Source organism: Protopterus annectens, chromosome 2.part2 (assembly GCF_019279795.1).
Source record: "Protopterus annectens isolate FY-2018-M chromosome 2.part2, PAN1.0, whole genome shotgun sequence".
Classification (NCBI taxonomy): Eukaryota; Metazoa; Chordata; order Ceratodontiformes; family Protopteridae; genus Protopterus; species Protopterus annectens.
This window is the reverse complement of record NC_056730.1, coordinates 922,778,315-922,799,368: the sequence shown is the minus strand read 5'-3', so window position 1 is coordinate 922,799,368 and position 21,054 is coordinate 922,778,315.

Below are 21,054 nucleotides of genomic sequence, written 5' to 3'. Positions count from 1 at the left end.
TAACGACATAGGCAAAAACTCCATGTAGTATTTCTTTAAGGAGGACCCAATGGAGGACTCATGCGTGCATCGCATGCTAATGTGAATTTAATGAATTTAAACAGAAAAGTGCACAGAAAACTATGTTCCTTGCTGCTAGCGATTTAAACAGCCTGCTACCAGAGTCAACACCCATGGTAAGGAGAAGTTTTATGTGCTCTGTTGTTTATGAAGGTAGAGTGCTCCATTGTTTGTGTAAGTAGAGTGCCCCGTTGTTTATGTAGGTAGAGTGCCCACTGCCCCATTGTTTATGTAAGTAGAGTATCCTTTTGTTTATGTAAGTAGAGTGCCCTGTTGTTTATGTAGGAAGTGTGCCCCGTTGTTTATGTAGGTAGTGTGCACCTTTGTTTATGTAGGTAGAGTGCCCCATTGTTTGTCTAGTTAGAGTGCTCCTTTTTTTGTATTTTTACATTCTTTGTGCCACATTGGACCTTTGGTGCCTCTTCGTTTGTTTGTTTGTTTTTTTTTAATAGGAACTGTGTAAGTAATTAAAAGCAACTTGTTTGGTTAGTTGAAAGTGTTTGTCATGTAGCTGTATTAGCTGGTATAAATGTGTCAGGTGCTAGGATCCACCACATAACACATGCACTCAGGTCACTCCACAACAAGTACAAATATGGTTCTGTCATTGTCCATGTTGGTATGACTGACCTGAGATGTACCTCCCTGGATTTCATGAAAAGAGACCTGAAGGAGCTGTCCAATCTTGTAGCCCAGTCAGTCATGACCCTAGCCCTGAGTAGCATCCTACCATCACCCAGAATGATACCACAGTACAAGGACAAAATGATTGACTTCAACAATTGGCTAAGCTACTAGTGTCATTCTAAGGGGATCCAGTATCTGTCTGCCTGGGATGACATGATCGACATACCACAATGCTTTGCCAGAGATGGCCAGCACCTGTTGCCCTTGGGATATGAGATACTGGCTAAGGCTTTTGCCACTCCTATAGTGCCTCTTTTAGGCAAGGTTCAAATGACAAACTCACCACCATAACAGGTACAAGCAAGCAAAATCTGAGGGTAATGCTACTCAATGCTAGAAGTTTAAACCTCAAAATCCACTCACACAAGCCACTTCTTAAAATGGAGAACATCGACATCTGTGCCGTGACAGAGACCTGGTTCATGGCTCTAGAGAACACCTCTGCATTACCAGGCTATAATTCATACCACACCTTTCGGCCATCTAACCTGGACCGAAACACTAAAGGTGGAGGAGTATCCATATTCATTAAGGATATCCACACCTCCAAGTGCAACTAATTCTGGGCAAGACCGTAATCCAAATTGTAGCTTGCTACAGATCTCCCACCATGCCCCAGGATTCCCACTCCTCATTTCTTGATACACTGGAAAATATTAGGGTAGAACCTAACACCCTAATAATGGGCAATTTCAACTACCCCACCATTAACTGGGAAAACTATTCATGTACCAACTCTTTTGCTCAACGTTTTCTGGAATTCATAAATTCCAACACCTTGGATCAACTTATCCAGACCCCCACCAGGGGCAGCAATATCCTAGACCTGGTCATTACCAACATGGGCAGCCGGTGTTCCACATCAGAGGTCAGTTCCTTGTTGGTCAGATCCGACCACAAGCTAATCACCCTAGACATCCACATCCTGCCCCCACCCTCCATTAGGGAAACCACCGTAAAAAATTTCTCCAAAGCCAACTTCACGCTTCTTAAGACAGAAGTGGCAAACTTCACAACACCCATACAGATGGACAATAGAGGTACGACTGCTGAATCCTACACAAATGCACTTTATAAGCATTTACACAAGTGCATGGATTGTGCAATCCCTAACAGAACTGAGATGCGATCCTCCAAAAAAAGGAAGGTTCAGTGCTAACTTCACCCCCCTCTCACCCCCTAAAGGGCCCATCTCTATACCGGAAGAAAAATTCCTGTAACCACGGCTGCACAGGAGAAAACACACTCTCCAAAGCCAAGAACACAGCATCCATGGGACCTGACCACATCCCAGGCTGCATTCTACATGAACTACAGAATGAACTGGCACACCACCTAAGTACCATGTTCAATCATAGCCTCACCTCAGACTTTGTGCCCACTGAATGGCGCACAGCGACAGTTATCCCACTCCACAAAGGGGGAGCCATCATGGACTCCGGGAACTACTGCCCCATTAGCCTAATGAGCCTGGGCTGCAAGGCTATGGAACATATCATCATGGAACTTATAAACAATAACATTGGTAATCTCCAAACTCTGGACCCCACCCAGTTCAGGTTTGTAAAAGGCAGATCATGTCTCCTAAACCTGATAGACTTCTTTGAAGTGGTCACCAAAGCCGTAGATGAGGGTAAGGTAGTTCACACAGCCTATTTAGATCTTGCCAAGGTTTTCAACACCATCCCTCACTCTGGAATTATTGATTAACTCAGTAAACTAGGTATAAATCCCTACACCACAAGATGGGTTGCCAACTGACTCACTGACAGAACCCACACTGTGAAAGGAGCAGACTCCAAATCCAACTTCAGACCAGTGACAAGTGGAGTACCACAGGGTTCAGTCCTGGGTCCTCTCCTGTTTGGTATCTACTCTCAGAAGTACAGGCTAACACAGAAGGTTTTTGGCTAATGAAGTTCACAGATGACTCCAAACTAGGAGACATAATCGAAACTCCTAACGATGTGGACATCCTACAAAAGGGGCTCACTGAGACAGATGCCTGATGTCAAAGCAATGGCCTTAAGCTCAATGCCAAAAAGTACATTGTCATCCCTTTTGGTAAAAACTCTGTACCCATGAACTACTACCACATAGGCGATAGTCTACTTAACACCGAAAGTGTGATAAGAGACCTTGGGACATAGGTGGACAGTAGTCTCTCCTTTATCACATCAGCACAGTAGTCAGGAAATCCTTCTACATAGCACACCTCATCACAAAAGGCTTCTCATACAGGAAAAAAGAGGTCATTGTTCCCCTCTACCCGTCACTCATTAGATCCATTATAGAGTACAATGCCCCTTTTGGTATGTACCTAAAAAGACATCTACAACAACTAGAAAGGCCGCAGAAATACCTCACAAAGGGGATTACCAGCCTCAAACAGATGCCTTACGCAGACCATCTTAAAAAAATCCAGCTTTACTCCATTGCATATCACCTACTCAGAGGCAATCTTTGCCTAACCTACAAAGCTATGTCAAACCCAGAGCTGTTGGACATGCTCCCCTTAAAGAAATTCCAAACCCTCTGAGATACACGTTCTAGGGACCTAAACCTTGTCACCACAATAAACAGAACATGCTGGAGGGGTAGATTCCTGTCCTAGAGACTTCCCATACTCTGGAACAAACTACCTATCTATATCAAACAAAGCTCCTTAATAGCAGTCTTCAAGAAAAATCTTGATGACTGGATGGGAGATAGGAAATTCACACCGGGGATCACTTCTGTGGCTCTGCTTGACAAGGGCACAGGAAAATCATTTTCATGGGTGGCAAAAGCCAGGGTACCTTTTTGGCTAGGTTTATATAGGCCCTAGGGCCAATAGCCTAGTACCTACCTATGAACCTATGTTGTATAAGGTTCATTTATTCTGTTGAAGTCCTTTGCCTCTGTGGACAAAAGAGCCAAATAAATTGTTCTGTCCTGTTTCACAGTGTTCCTTAGTTTTTTTTTTTTTGGCCATTTGATATTCTGGAAGTTTATCTAGTGGTCTGTACATCTAGGCTAACTATTGGGTATATATTTTTGAGGTCATAGATAAAGACTATGGAATAAGTCATTTGCTAAAAGAGATATGTGTGTATAAGTAAAAAAAATAGTATTATACAGTGAAATTTTATTAATATTAAAAGCTATGTACTTAGACTGGACAGATTAATAGCATGCCCACTGCAAACCAGCATTGCCCAAAGGAAAGCATTCAGCCAGCTCTAGCAACTTAAAACAAAAGCTGTAACTGCCATGTTCTCTGCTCTACTAAATGGAGAAAAGACATGCAACTACTGACAGGATGTGGAAGACAAACTTCCAGTCTCCTGAAAGGTAAACATAATAATTAATAAATGGGAGTTACTGCCAAATAAATGAGGTCAAGGAAAATAAATCAATATGGAAGGACAGGTGTAGACAGCAGTGACAAGAAGAAGTATGTGTGGTCATCTGGGTGACCGAAACAAAAAGATGGTGAGAGGAAAGTGGGCAGGGGTTCCCTAAGGTAGAATGGAGGGATGGAGGGTGAAAGGAATAATAAAGTTGTTGTGGGCTCATAGAAAGAGTAGAGAAGGAATGGCTAAGTGATCAGATACAGCACAGAGAAGGAGATGACCAGCACAGACCTGGATGGTGGAACTGATAATGGAATGTTGCAAATAGGAGGGGTAGTAGCATGTGCAGGAAGTGAAGCTGACGACATCCTTTGTAGGGGTAAAGAAGATGGTTTTAGTGATTAGAGACCCAGTTACCATGGGATAAAGTACATCTCAATGACTTATATTGAATCTAAGATGGAAATGTGAAGAAGGTGTCACAGAAGCAGAAGGAATAAGTGCTCAGGCAACGGAAGAAGGACAAACGCAGAGCATAGCAAAGGAAGAAAGAAGAGTGATTTAGAGCACATGTGGGTAGTACCATAATGCACTGCAAAGAGTACGAGCAGGAAGATGGGGAAGGTACAAAAGGTGAGGTAGATGGGGACAGTAGATTGTGCTTTGATCACCAAAGATATTCTAATGGCAAGAGTGAGTAGGATATGAATAACCAGGCTTAGCAATGGCAAGGTAAAATAGAGAAAGAGCTGCAGCATTTGTCTACATAAAGGTGGGCAAACAATATGGCATAAAGAGGAGGCAGAACACTACCTCTTGAAGTGAGCAGGACAGCAGACAGGGACATAACCAGTGGTAAGTGTTCTGTTGGTGCAGACAGAGGTAGGGAGAAGTGCTGTTGGTTTTATGCAGTAAATCAGCCCCACAAACACATTAATGCACATGGGGAGATACCATAGGCCAGGGGAACATAATGGAGGGAATATGAAGAGCAGACTTATATACAAGGGTTTCTGACACTCAGAGTTGCAGACTGGGATATACCAAGCTCCTACCTCTGGTAGAAAGGCAGTGGGAGTTGACTCGGTTCATTCATTATGAGGAATTCAGCCAAATGATGAAGAGCTTTATGTGAAAAGGATAACATTCTGAATGTGTTCCTAATGCTCCACTGTTTATGTAGGTAGAGTGCTCCGTTGTTTATGTAGGTACTGTGTGTGTGTGTGTGTGTGTGTGTGTGTGTGTGTGTGTGTGTGTGTGTGTGTGTGTGTGTGTGTGTGTGTGTGTGTGTGTGTGTGTTTTGTGAAAGGATAACTTGTTTTCCTATTCCTCTAATGCTCCTGTTATGTAGGTAGAGAGCTGTTTGTGTTTGTAGTAGTGTGTGTGTGTGTGTGTGTGTGTGTGTGTGTGTGTGTGTGTGTGTGTGTGTGTGTGTGTGTGTGTGTGTGTGTGTGTGTGTGTGTGTGTGTGTGCTTCTCATAGCATATTGTGAAGCACGCAACATGATAAGAACACACTAAGAACATCCTGCATGTCTAGCTCATACTATAGTGCCGCACGGACATGAAAAGGCAGGAGAGGTAAACCTAGAGGAGACCAGACATTTGCCCTGGGAGATTGTTGGTCTTCATGTGCATAATGTTTTACCGGAGTTCAGCCATACATTGTAGGTCCCATTTGAGTGTCATAAGCCAGGGCTCCAGCAAGTATCCAGTATAACCTGTTATAGCATATAAACCTGTAAGGAGGCTACTACATATGGACTCATTAGCTATGAATATCTATAGCTGCATATTAGTCATAGTGACTCCAATTACCAACTAGATGAATTTGTTGAATTTAAGTATGCAGGAAGCAGCATGTCTAAGGAGTGTCAGGTCTGCAAATATTATGAGTTGGCTGGGAGATTTTCAGACATGTAGTTTATTATCCCACATATATTACACTCTACTTGGTAGCCCACAGAATGGTTGCCCTTGTGACTGCAAGCAAGGTGGGTTCTTTATTGCTACATGGGTGCTACCTATGGCATCCAGTACCTGGTCAGGTGATCAATATCAATGAAAGCATGCATTGTGCTTGTCTTCTGTTGGGTACTTGGAAACCATATATGATCCTCCACATATAAATGTATTATGTCAGGAACATATTAAGAATTCTAGAAATAGAGGCCTGTGAAATACCCAGTATGTCCAAGTTGTCTCTTAGATGTCACTGTGGCCAGGATTGAAAGAGCTACTCATACATTGATCTCCATAGGTATAGGAAGGCCATGCATTCCTATCAGTTCAATGTTTGGATGACACAAGCCAGCCAAGACCTATCCAACCTTCTAATCAACTGTGAAGTAATCAACAATCTCATCATCACTGAAAAAGTGCTACTTTAAATGCTGATGGTGCTAGCATCACAAAGACATAATAGCAGGAATGGTACAGCTAAAGGCTACAGTCTGCTACTGCACAATGGCTGCTGTGACTCTCAGTATTCTTGCTTTATAAACTGACACCATTTTGGCATGCCTTGGCTATTACTTATAGTCAAGACAATCATGGCTCTATTAACACTGCATACATTTAATCTCGTTAGGGCATCATTTTACTACCCAGTTCATTTGCATATCATTACACAGTCACTTACAAAAATGTGTGGCAAATTTGGACTCATTGCACTTAAGTGTAACATGGGACTACAGACCGATATGAGCTGGTGACTGCCTGCACATTGGTGGCTCCAGCACAAGTGAGCACTGCAAAGGATGCAACTTATCTAGCAATCCCAGCCTACATTGATTGGCACTTGATTTAAATGAATGTTGAAAAGCTTTATCACTTTAATGTCCTGCTAATTAATTTATTCTTGCCCTACATCTGAAAGAAATAGTACTGCCCATATGATTTTAATGTTATTTTGATTATGCCAGACTACTGTACTGTTATAAATTTATTTTATATCAATATGATTACGTAGTATACTATACTATATGTGAATACTGCTGTAATGAATACCACTGAATGTTAATATCTTTTTACCTTTTATGTTCTTCTTTGTACTTACTTTGTTGTTAAGTATTGCATATGTCTATTTTGGAGTTTTTTCCTCGGGTCTCTGCTGAAAAAGGGCATCCACCCAGTTGGACTAACCCAGTCAACAAATGTCAAATTAATAAATTAATAAGATTTCAAACTTGCATAAACTAAACCACTGCAGGTGATTCCCTTCTGGGTGAGGAAAGAAGCTTATATTATTTTTTCTGTGACTGATAGAGCTGCTTTCTGTTTTACCTGATCCATTTCGTTTTCTGTTTTAAGAAATCTGCTTCGCATGGTGTTTGGTGTTTTTGCTCTGGCTGAGAGAGATAGACACTTAAATTATTTAGGCTGCACACCTTACATGTTTTTCATTGGTTAATAATGTCTTGAGTGGTAATTAAATACACAGTGATTTTCTGGGCCTTTGTCTTTTGCTGGAATGATTTCAAGCCTGCATAAACTAAAGCATTGCTGGTAATTCCCTGCAAGTTTTTTCCAATCGTGTGTGTGAGTGTGTGTGTGTGTAATGCCCCACTTACCTATACCTGGTAGTTAGAATTGCTCAGGCTCACACCTTGTACCTTAGCTACAAGGGCCTGCATTCTTTACCTGTACCACCACTTGTGATTCAGGAAGCTGAGTCTATAGCTCTCAACTGTTTAGATTTTCACAGAATATTTGGCTCATACTTTTGGTCTGTTCCTCTTAAAATTTGTGGTTTTCTGGCAAATCAGTCAGAATTTAATTCACTAAATAATGATAGCCCTTTAAGTTTCAGTCTTCCTATCTTTTTAGGAAACACATGGTAGCACAAAACACTATTTCAGCAATTTTCTAAGATTATACAAGCAATATTTAAAATGTGTCCCTGGTTTTGGGCCCCCCAATAAATTTTGGCTTTTCCAGATTTTGTCTGCTGTGAAATTGAAAGCTTTAGCTGTGTCAAGTGGATGGTGCAGTGGTAGTGTTGTTGCCTCAGAACAAGAGGTTCTCTGGTTTAAGTCTTGGCTGGGGTGCCTTCTGTGCAAAGTCTGTATGTCCTCCCTGCATTTGTGTTGGTTTCTTCCTGTGTAGCAAAGACATGCATCTGGAGAATTTCTCACTAGTCCGCTGCTGAAAATTGGCTTTGTTCCAAGTCGGACTTTCCTGGTAAACAAATGTTAAATAAATAAAAAAAAATTACAAGGAGCGATGAGCTTCTGGGGAAGAGAAGTTTAGTGCTGCTTATGCCAAGCCTGTTTGCATTGTTAGTAGCACAACAGGTAATAGCCTTACTTTTGATGCAAAAGGCTGCGGGTTCTACTCCCACAGTATGCAGCTGGATCACTGATACTGTACTGTGGTGTACTTTAAAGGGAGTGGATGCTGCAGTCCTGTGAATGTCCTGCTTTGGAGGAGTTACCTAGTAATTATGAACCTGTTATCGGTTTGCCATCCATTCTCTATTGCAGTATTACCAGCTTATCATTTTTTAATGTAACAGGCAATGTATTCTTCAAGGGCAGCAGACACTTTATTTGGAGGTGAAACAATGAAATAAAAAGTTGTTTCCTAGCTACCTTTAATTTGAAATTATTTAGATGACTTACTTCTGCAGAGGTTTTGCATATATTGATAGTGGGGATTGTAATGACAGAAGTTTGAGTGGCCTTTTATAGTTGACATTTTCTGAAGTGGATAGCCTTGTCATTACTGGTTCATACATTTTTTTTCATTGCTTACTAGAAGACTGTTCAAAACTACAAATTTAAAACACATTCTAACAACTGCTGCTGTACTATACAAGGAATATAATTTAATACAACCAGGAAGGTGAATCAAAGAATGCATATATGTATGCATGGCCCTAAAAATGTGTTTGAAAACAGCCCAGAGGAAAGTGTGAAATGCTCAAAATCATGGTCAAATTTTAAGCTTTACTCTTGTTACCAAAGCAGTGGATGAAGGTAAAACAGTTCACACCACATTATCTTGACCTGGCCAAGTCCTTTGACACAGTTCCCTACTCAGTTGTAGTACAAAAGATGAATACTGAAGAAGCAAACACTTGCATCACTAGCTGGATTGCCAACTTGCTCACAGCATGCAGGAGATCAAAATAGGGGAAGAGACCAGTCACCAATGGAGTCCCCCAGGGTTTGATGCTGAGACTTTTTCTGTTTGGTATATACATCTCAAAGGTTAAAGGAAACACCAAAGGGCTTTGGCCGGCTAAGTTTGAGATGACTGCAAGCTAGGAGCCGTTATTGAATCCCCATATGACTTACCCATCATGCAGGAAGGTTTGTCCCAAATAATAACTGGTGTCAAAATCATGACAATGCCCTCTGGTATTTGGGAACTTGTATGTACAGTGACCTAACATCTGACCAAAATGTGCCCAGAGTCATAAGAAAGCCTTTCTATATTGCACAGCTTATAAACAAATTGTGACTAGATCTAGAGATGTTGTTGTCCCCACTTACAAAGCTGTCTATTTTGTATAATGCCCACTTTGGCGTGTATCTGTCCAGCCCCATACAACAATTGGAATACCTTCAGAGATACCTTAATAAAAGGATACAAGTCCTAAACAATAGGTCTTGCAAGGACCACCTCAAAGATTTATTACTATACTCAGTATCCTACAGAGTGCTTAGAGATGATGTGTCTGACATACAAGGAATCCTCTGACCTAATACAGATGGACGTACTGAACATCAACAAGTCAAATGGCATCAGAAATACTCAGTCCAAGTATCTAAACTGAATGTTGTGGAGAGATGGATATATATCACAGAGGCTACCACTGTTTCAGAACAGACTATCCATAAAAATAAAACAAAACTCATCTGTCCATTTTCAAATGCAACTTGGATCTAGGGATGGGTAATAGAAAATGTACTCCAGGATTGCCCTTCATGACACTAATGGATAGAGGCAGTTCCTAAATGCTGCATCCCTTACATGGGTCCCCTTTAATTTATCTGTGGTATGATCACAGTTATTTTCACTAGGGCTAATATACAATTATCAGCCATGGGATAGCTAAGACCAATCAGAAAATGTTAACTGAAGCACCAGAAGGGAATTGGCTAGGCTTAAAATGTCCTCCAAGTGAACGTATGTTGTGGTAGTAAATAGTTATAAAAAATTGCCCTTTTTAGATCACTAAGTGCCCCTCTCACCCTCCACCCTCCCCCAGTCTTCAGCAGCTTCCAGCCAGCACCTATGCAGATCAAGATTTAAAATGTGTTGGCTTGGTCTTTGCCCCCCCCCCCCATTATTTTATGCTTCGTCCTGATTTCTTGTAATAAGAGGTTATTGAGGTATAGATCCATATTTTTTATTTTTTGTCTATTCCTCTTAAAATATGGTGGTGTTTAGCGAATCACTAACTGACATCTCTAATGACAGACATTTGAGTTTCAAAACCGCATATCCTTTGGAGAATGCTTGCTAACACATATCTTGTTATTGCTGTATTTTTCTAAGTTTAGTGAGCAAAATTTAAAATGTGCCTACTTGGTTCTTTGTCTCTCCCCCCACCCTGTTATTTTATGTTTAGTCCAGATTTCTTGTACTAAGAGGTTATGGTATAGCGCCATATTTTTTTATTTCTTTTTTTTTATTATTATTGGCCTTTTCCTCTTAAAATGTGCTGTTTTCTTGCAAATCACTGAAGTCAATAATGACAGACATCTGAGTTTCAGAACTGCATTCATATATATATATATATATATATATATATATATATATATATATATATCGGAGAATGCTAGCACATCCTGTTATTACAGCATTTTTCTAGGTTTATAGGAGCAAGATTTAAAATTTGTCTGCATGTTTGGGGTTCTTTGGTCCTCCCATCATTGTATGCTTTATCCAGAGATATAAGAGGTTAAGAGGTATGTGCCACACAGCCCAGTGCCTAGATTTTTGTTTCATATTTTTGGTCATACTCATTTGCTAATGTGTTACTGTGTTTATTAATATAGTGTTAATTATAATTTTAATGTTTATAATATTCATGGGAGTAGTGTTAGGCATGCATTGTGGGATTTACAGATTTGTACAGTTTGCTTCAAGGGGGGTTAATTTTAGGATAGTGTTTTGACTTTGTTGGGGGGAATGTCTGAGAGTCTTCATTGTGCAGTGTTTTGCTTGGGCATTGCAGGTGGTAGCTATGGTGGTAAGGGCACATAGAATAAGTGCCATTTGTTTACTTTTTTAGTATGTTTATTATGGACATATGCATATACAAGTCTTAGGGGTGTGTGTACTGTAGTTATATGTGCATACGCATTTTTTTAGTGTTATTATATGCTCAAGCAGTGCTCAATTAAATATTTTTGGAAATAATTGAACAGCCCATATCTTATGTTAGTGCACAAGAATAAGCATTTGAACTAGTGTATCCTTCAGAAAATGTATGTTGCTACAAAACCTGTTCTAACAAATGAAGAGTGAGGCAAAACCCAAACACAACACTCTCTGATTTTGGCCTTTTGTCCCCCCAGATTGTTTGCCTTCATCTGCAGTCATCTGAATATGTCAAGTTAAGGTATCAGGATGTAGTGCATACAAAGTGCAGTGAAATGCACAGAATGGTTAGATTTTCTCACTACCTTATGTCCAAATCAATCCTTCAAACTTGTCACTTATTGTCATACTTTATATCTGTTTAAAATATTTCTGCAAAATAAACTTTGTGAGGTAAAAGTTGGTTAAGTAATTAATCTGCAACTGTGTGGTGTAATATATCTGTGTTTTGCAGTAATGAGCTTTTTGCTGGACATATTATGAGTCATTTGCAATAATGAGCATTTTGTTGGATATGGATACATTATGAATCATTTGCAATACTGAGCTTTTATCTCTGTGTTATGTATCATTTGCAATAATGCTCATTCAGATTTTAAACCTATGTATGTTGGTATGTATTCAATTGGCTTACCAAGTTGTAGACATTTACAGATGCTTCTGGTTAGTTTCTCATCCTTTATCTGAACTGTTACAATTATTTTCTTCAGAAATTAAGTAATGGCTGAATCACACAACAGCATGGTACAAGCCACAATGGAAGGGGTGCAAGACAGGCTTTCTGGCACTGTTATAGTGGAGCAACTCTGAAGGATAAGAGTTTCGGATTAATGATTGGCATCATACAAGCTTCATTTTACTTGGTACACTTGTCACCTTGAAGATTTTCTAATTATACCCTCTTTTCTCCAAAGATGTTGCCTCTGAGAAGAAGAAGCAAATGACTACATTCCAAAGCAGCTGGAAGATCAGCTTTGACTGGGTAATGGAATGCAGGCATGGTCCCAGATATGCTTTTTGTAAGACATATACTAACAATATTAATGTTGGACATGCAGGGAGGAATGATCTACAGTGACACATGGATACCATAAAGCACAAGATGAGCACCAAACATTTGACTGGGAAGAAGTGGCCTTTATGAGCCTACTTGCTGAGTGCAGCCTGCCTTTTACAACTGAGGATTATTTCTTAAAGTACAAGAAGAGGTACTGTATGGATCCAGAGGTGGTGCAAAAAATTACCTGCAGACCAACAAAGGTTGTTTGCATGGTAAGGGGTGTAATGGAGGCAAAGTATCAGCAGGATGTTGCAAAAACATGTCAGAAAGTGCCAGAACACAGATATGGGGGATGACAAACTGCTTGTAATTTTAGTTGTTTTTTTTACCATGCCAGTCATAAAAATGTTGTTAGAGTCCTCAGCATGCCTGCCTGTGTCAGTGGAACTGGACAAGCCATTTATGACTGTGCAATGGAGACTCTCGGCAAGTTTGACAATCCTGTGAGCAACATGGTGGCTTATTCTTCAGACAATGCTGCATGCATGATTGGTAAATGGAATTATGTGCTATCTAGACTAAAAGAGCTTAACCCTCATATTTTCAACATGGGTTACTTATGACACATTGCAGACCTATGCATTAAATCTGGTGTAAAGGCAATGGCTGTACCTGTGGAGGAACTAATATCTTTCATTTACTGTTACTTTTCCAGCAGTGCACAGTGTCAGCAGAGTTTGGACTGTTTGTAGATACTGAACCTCTCAAAATTATCAGGTATGTCCCACTCGATGACTAAGTTTGTCAAAAGTCACTAAACAAATGCTTGCCTTGTGGACCACCCTGAGATCCTACTTCATGTCTTATGAACAATGGTCTGTTAAAATGGATCTAATCACTGAGAGACTGCAAGGCCATGACATTAACTGACATTCCTATTCATGCAGTATGGCATTGAACCACTGCAGAACTTCAATGTGTAAATGCAAGGCAGGGAAAGCAAACTGTTTACCTTGCATAATGACTTCCCAAAAGTGCTACAGGTATATACTAGTAGGGAACTCAAACCACCAATTGCTAGGCAGTTTCTGGACGATGTAAGCACCATTGATTCAATTCCTGAAGTCCAAGACAATATCCTGCAAGACAGTGAAATCCATGTTGGTTCTGATACAGAAACATATTTGGATGACAATATGGATGATATCAAGGGTACAACAGAGTGTAGACTTTTCAAGGGACTCAGGCAGTTTCACTTTACAGTCCTACTCAAAATGAAAAAAACATTTCCCTGCAAGAGATCCTCTGCTGCAGAACATTGCCAGCTTATTAGATCCGGCCTTGAAACTACAGCTTTCTTCCCTATTGTTGCAGATATTGGCATTTGTCTCCATTTCTTTAGTTCACGAATGCAGTGCTACAAATTGATCGAAGAATTTTCTGTGTACCAAATGACTGAGTGGTCATATGGACTAGATGCATCTAATTTCCTGATGTATTGGTCGATGGTGCTTGGGGAGCCTTGCAGTACAAGACCTCCCACATTTCAAAAACTAATGCAAACTGTACTGTGCTTGCCACACTCAAACAGTGAAGCAGAACGGGCATTTTGCATGGTTCATAAAGTAAAAATTGAGCTTAGACAGTCACTTGGCCCAAAAATATTAAACTCCTTAATAGCAATGAAGATGAAGGAGGACAATCATTGCTACTGTATGAAACATCCTAAGGACATGCTGGTAGCAATAAGAAAGGCAATGTTCTGCTTATAGCAAAGAGCAATCAGTGGCATCAGTTGCAGAAACTGACTCTGCCTGCCAAGATGAAGTTGAATAACGTTTAGTTTAACATAAGACCGTGGGGAAATGACATGTGCAGAGCTGTAGCAAATAGTCTGTGTAGAAATAGTATAAATATAAATTGTCTTGTATTTTTAAGTATGTATTTGTGCTTTGCAAATGTTTAAGCACCTAACTTCATAAAACTTGAATTCAGGGGTGTGAGGGGTGAGCATGCATTACTTTAAGTTTATACAACTGTGTGAAAATATGAACACTATATTTTAATCATGTCTGTGCACATATACAACTCTTTTAATAATAAAAAACTGCTCTAAAATGGTACATGTTTTTCTGTAATTGAATGTGTGGGTGTGTCCATTAATGTGCTTATTTGAATATGCATATCTTATGTTAATTAGTTGTCCCTCATTGTCCCTGGTTTTAAGGTCCTCTGTCCCCAATTCCTTCATATGGAGTTTGAAAGGTATGGCTTCTTTACCTCTTTGGGAGTTTAAACTGGCTTAGTAGAATCTCAATCAAATGATCACGTAGTATAGCCAGTTAAAGTAGGACATCTCAAGAGCTGTGATTTTAATCCATGGTGCTCTTTATTTCAGGCAGATGAATGCTGCTCTAAACTTACTAATTAACAACTGTTTAACAGAAGATATTTAAGGGTTTTGGATCTGAGTGTTCTCCTCACCTGCCCCTCCTCATAGGTGTGCCAGGTCCAGCCCATATTTCAGTGGTCATAGGGGTATGGTTTAGGTGCGCCCCTCCCTGCTGGTGTGCCAGGTCTGGCTGCCCCACCCTGTAGGTGTGCCATGTCCAGCATCTCTATTGCGTAATATGAATTTTTAAGATCAGGTCTGATCCCATCTTCTTCTTCTTCTTTCGTCTTTTCCCAGTTAGGGGTCACCACAGCAGATCTCCTGTCTGCTCATGATTGGCAGAGTTTTACAGTGTCGAGTTGCCAAGCCCAGCACCCAACCTTCCATGGAAGACACACACACACACACACACACACACACACACACACACACACACACACACACACACACACACACACACACACAAACCTGGGGCCAATTTAGAGTGTCCAATCCACCTACAGCATGTCTTTGGGATGTGGGAGGAAACCAGAGCACCCAGAGGAAACCCACGTGACCACAGGGAGGACATGCAGACTCCACACAGAAGGCACCCCAGCCGAGGATCGAACCAGAGAACCTCTTGCTATGAGGCGACAACACTAACCACTGCACCACCGTGGCCGCCCAGGTCTGATCCCATCTAAATAGCTTAAAAAAATCATGAGTGAAGATAGGGATTCAGAAAATTGTATAAAGAGGTACTGTATATCAGGCCTAAAAATAGGAACATACCTCCAAATAGGGGCATGTCATGTGCAAAAGTAAATCAGACATGAAAATAAGAACGTCCCTCCAAAATAGGGACTGTTAAGAGGTCTGTGCTGCCCTGCTGAGGGATGGGGCAGCTTACAGAGCATAGCTGCTATAAGCAGTGCTTTAAGTTGAGATACAGCAATCTGAGGTCACATTCACTGCTCTGGTGAGACTGTGCTATGTGGCATTTAATAACTGAATATACTGTTTCCTTAACTTTGAAGAAGAAAAATGCAAAGAAGTGCAGTGCAACTCCATGAATCCTAGCTACAGTTATTGGCCATATTATCATGATTTAAGTAGTACATTCTAATAATGGCACAGATGAACATTTCTGTGACTAAGAAGAATACAAGTATTAGTAGTTTATTTGTGCATCATCTAGGCAGGTGCATTTTATGTTACATACTATTTCCAGCATATATTTGCTTTTAATGCATGTGTCATTTATTTTCCTGCATAGTTATGCAACCATGTCAGAAAAGCTCACAATATATAGATATATATATATATATATATATATATATATATATATATATATATATATAGATATAGATACAGACAGTCCATGGGTTAAGGACGAGATCCATTTTTTTAGTCTGTCCTTAAGTCAGATTTGTATGTAAGTTGAAACAACTACAAATGGTTCTTATTGAATGTCACTTAGTCAAAGGTTTGCCTCAGTCTAGTATTTATTTTACTTTTCTTTGCATATAAAACACTTTAGAAACCCTTCCAAATAAAAAAAAATCTTAAACATAATACTGTATACTGTAGCAAGAACAATAATAACAATACTGTAAGTACAGTGTAATAACAGTACAGTAACTATGTTCATACAGTACAGTAAAGTAGAATGTTCCATACAAAAAAAATGTTTAAACTTACCTCTTTTTATGCTTCACTTCACATTTCTGTATTACAGGCATCACCCACAAATGTTTTCCACTTTATCCTGAATTTCAGACCTCTGCCAGACCTCCTACTGTCACCTACACCCTAGTGAGCCGCAATGCCATTTGCCCATTCTACTGTACAGTACAGTAACTGCTTCAATACTGTACTGTACAAGACAGTGGTCTTGACCAATCAGATCACCAACATAGCGATTTGTTAACCAATCAGATATCTTGCTCTCCATGAAGGTGGAAGTAACTGCTCTAACAAGACTCACGAGCAGCTTCACAAACAGGGAAAATGAGGAAAAGGAAAGTACAACACAATTCTTCATTTGGGCAACTTTAAGCATTTGTATTTATTTTCACATTATTTCCAACATTGTGGCAGCCCGTTCTTATCTATGGGTTGTCCTCAAGACAGATGGCTGTAGCCCAGGGACTGCCTGTATATGTCTAGACGGGACTTCCAAGATGACGGCACACTAAGTAACAGCTTGATTTCAGCTCCTCCGGTGTAAAAACAGAAACTCAGAAAAGATAATCAGGGAATTTGTCTTTCTGGTACATTTTAGTCAGTGGCCACTAAGTGCACCGCCTGGATGCCAGCAAAAATTAATTCAGAGTACCTGAAAGAAAATCACAAAATGTAAGATAACACTAGCTGGGAATAATCCTCCAGCTGCTCAGTAAAAAGCAGTTCAAGTTCCAGCATTGGTGCAAGACATGACTTCCAGTAATCTAGAAGAATAAATCGTGTGTGCAGCGCTGATTAAAATTAATGAAACACTGAAGCAGCATATCAACACAAATAACAAAAGTCTGAAAAAATGGAAGAGGCTTTAACCAGACATATTCAGATGAGCTGATAAAACTGCAAAAATTAGAGGTTGAAATCAAAAAAAGGCTGGTCGAGAATGAGACTGCTCAAAAAGAGATGTTTCAAAAAATGGTAAAATTAGAGGACAGAACAATTAAGGAAAAACCTGAGATTGTCTGCTGTACCAGAGAACCAGAGAAACTGGAAGGAACAGACTGCATTAGCATTATGAAAGGTCCAAATACAAAACTCTGCTACTGTGGAAATAATAGACAATCACGGTTGCATAGTGAGCACTTTCATCCACTTTCATCCACTTTATTTAACAAGAACTTCTGAAAAAGTTCATGTTAAATAAAGTGGATGAAAGCGCTCACCATACAACTGTGATTTTCTGTTTCCACAGTAGCTGAGTTTTGTATTTGGACATTTAGTTTGTGGACTTATAATACGTTTTTTAACATTATGAAAGCACAAATAAGCAACTGCACTGGTATTCCAGAGCAGAGGTTAATGAAAGGGTACATCACGTGTATGTTCCAAACCTGGCCATGAGAAAGCAACCTAGGCCTCTCATAATAAAGATGCAATCCTACAGGAAGAAAGAGTTGATTCTGACAAAACTGTGGCTGAAAAACACAGTACCAAAAGTGGGAAACTAGAGAATTTGTGGAAAATGATTACTTACTGTACACCAGGCAGAAGAGGAGTAAATGTATTCCAGCAGTCAGGGAATGCCTAGAAGTAGGTGTGAGATTCAAGCTGCTGTATCCAGCTATTTTTAGAATATTCTTTTTCCTGGAGGATCAAAATAAATTTTGTTGCAGAACATGCTAAGGAGGAAATACAAAAGTTTTAAAAACAAAAACATGAGCCATTAAACAGAAGGGGATTCTGTTTTGCATTCTTCTGATAATAAGGCCCACAGAGAAACTATGCCAGTGGAACCGTTTCCATTGTTCCAAAGGAAAATGCTTGAGAGATAGAAAAAATCACAAGAGGTGGGTTAAAAGAATGTGGAGTACATTGAAAATTAACCGGAGACTGGATTTGGTAGATGGAGGTCAACAGGAAGAAAACCAGCAACTCAGAAATTGACAAATAAATGTGGGATTACAAGTATTAATTACATTTGTGAGTCGTGATATAAAAGAAAACTTGTAAATATTGGACTTTTTGTTAAACTTGTAAGGGGCTCCAAACATATGCCCTTCTTCATGCCATTAATGTTTGGAAGAACATTTAGGAGAGTGGAAAAGGAAGGAAAGAGTTAACTGCAAGTAAAAAAAAATTTGTTCTTAACAGTAGTTGTTGTGTCTTTCAGCTTTTCCCGGTTAGGGGTCGCCACGGCGGAACTCCGGTCCTCTAATGATTGGCAGTAGATTTTTACATGCCAAGTTGCCGGCTCTGACGCACAACCTTCAACGAAGGAACATACATGACATATACTGCATGCTATAAAAACAAAGCTTTCTCATTTATTTTTGTGTGTAATGGGGATACTAAAGAAAACAGGTACCTCTATTTTTCCTTTTTCTTTCTTTCTTTCTTCTTGTTCAGTTTTAAGAAATGGAAGCATTGCAATGTAAAAAGAGAAAAAAGCCTGGACAAAACGAACATGACATAAAAAAATACACTTTTTTTTACTTTTGCATAGGGGAATGACTGGATTATGGCCCTTGGCTTGATCTAATAAGTTTTAAGGGGGAAGCAAATAAATAAAAGAACACTGAATTTAATGTTTCATCCAGCAAATTAATGTTCACGGGGCTTGTAGTGGAGGCAATTGTATATCTGGATCTCATGTTTCTTTGGAAACAATCTGATAAGGGGGCAATAAAAACAGAATACTTCTTTCTTTCAATGGCTAGGGGATAATGATTTCTGAAAGCATTCAAGTGGTTTCCTACATCTGAGAGAGGAATGCAGATAAGACAAAAACAGCCAGCTCTTTGTGGAAGTAAAAGCACAGGCTGTACCATGCATCTTAGCATGGATAATCTTCCATATAGGTTAATTCAAGCCTGTAAGTGTGGCTGTTAATCTGGGACAAATGGTCTTATTAGGTGGGTTAAACTTCATTATTTGAAGATGTATCTAGTTTTGTGTCTTATTATTAAGTTAATAGGTTCTGGGAGTATTCTGGGGGTATTTTTTTTGTTTGAGGGTTTTCATTAAAACAAAATGTCATGTATGATATGACATAGATTCAAATGGATATGAGAAGAAACAATTGTAATAAAGATGGGAAATAGGAAATATACCCCGGGGATCACTTCTGTGTCTCTGCTGAACAGTGGCACAGGAAAATAATTTTCTTGGGTGGCATAAGCTATGGAACCTTGCTGGCTAGGCTTATGTAGGCCCTTGGGCCAATAGCCTAGTACCTACCTATGAACCTATGAACCTATGAACATGACAAGCACTGGTGTATGTATGTATGTAAGACAAAAGCTGAAACTATACACTAAAAACTGTTATGCATAACGCATGTGAATATTAACTTCTTAACATAATGAGAACACTGCCCATGTTATGTTTAAATGTAAATTTTCTCACAGCTATATGCAAAAAAAAAAAAGAGTAATGAATTATATTAAAAAAATTAGAGTGCAAATAGTTGTGTTACAGGAGACACATTTGGAAAGAAATGAGAATGTGAATTTGATAAAAAAGGATTTCAGGATATTATTCAGCAGAATATCTGTATTAATTGCAAGAGGTGCTCCAACAGTGCTAGAAGAGATGTGTAGTATTAAGGGGCTGCTGACAAGGGAAGAGGATTATTTTGGCATGTGTTTATATAGAGCTTAAGAAAATTCTGGAAGAAAAATCAGTTTTCAGCCGAGAATATTACTTATAAGTGGGGACAAGAATTTGACTTGCATCAGTAAAGATGTACCTGGGGGTCCAGCAGGGAAAATATAACAAAAAAAGGGTAGATTTTTGAAGAAATTTATGAATGTATTTGGTGTGGATGATGTGAATTCAGTAGTAGGAGTTTGGAGAGAATTTGCATATTCCCAAAGGTACAAAAACTGGGCTAGGCTAGACAGAAATTATATTTTGCAGGAACATGTGCATTTAATTGAAAGTTTTGTTACAGATCCAACAACTATTTCAGATCTTGCCAATAATAAATAACATAAAATGCAGGGTAATGAAATGAAAATGAGACACTAGAACTTCCTCACTTATCTGTTAAAAAGACTGGAATTTAAAAAAATGGGTAGTATAAATTATTCAGCAGTTATTAGGGAAGATAGACATTTCTTCTGGAAAAATGCTTAAGGAGTGTTATAAAATTAAAGTGGAGTTTAAAAATATGGTGGAAATAAAAGAAAAAAGAGATATGGTTAAGCAGTAACAAGAATTATTTAGTGGGACTGACAAAGGTTAAAATATTGCAAAATATGGGGAATCTGACAGAAAAAGAAGGACAATTGCAGAGTGCTAAAGAGAAAATAAAGGACTACCTTGATAATATGCATGAGTTTAGTAAGAATGCTGCTGAGCAACTGCTGTTTTTTGTTAATAATTCTAGAGCACAAAAACTTAGCACATCAACCCAGGCAATGGAAAGTAGAAGGGTTTGTTGCTGTGATTAGGTAGCCTATAACAAGGAAAATAACCAGAGATCCTGTAGAGGTACTAGAAATATTCCCAGATTGGACCTATGTATCTAGACAACAAATGGCTGGTTAGTTTGTTGTGAGTTGCTATTTTGTCATCTTT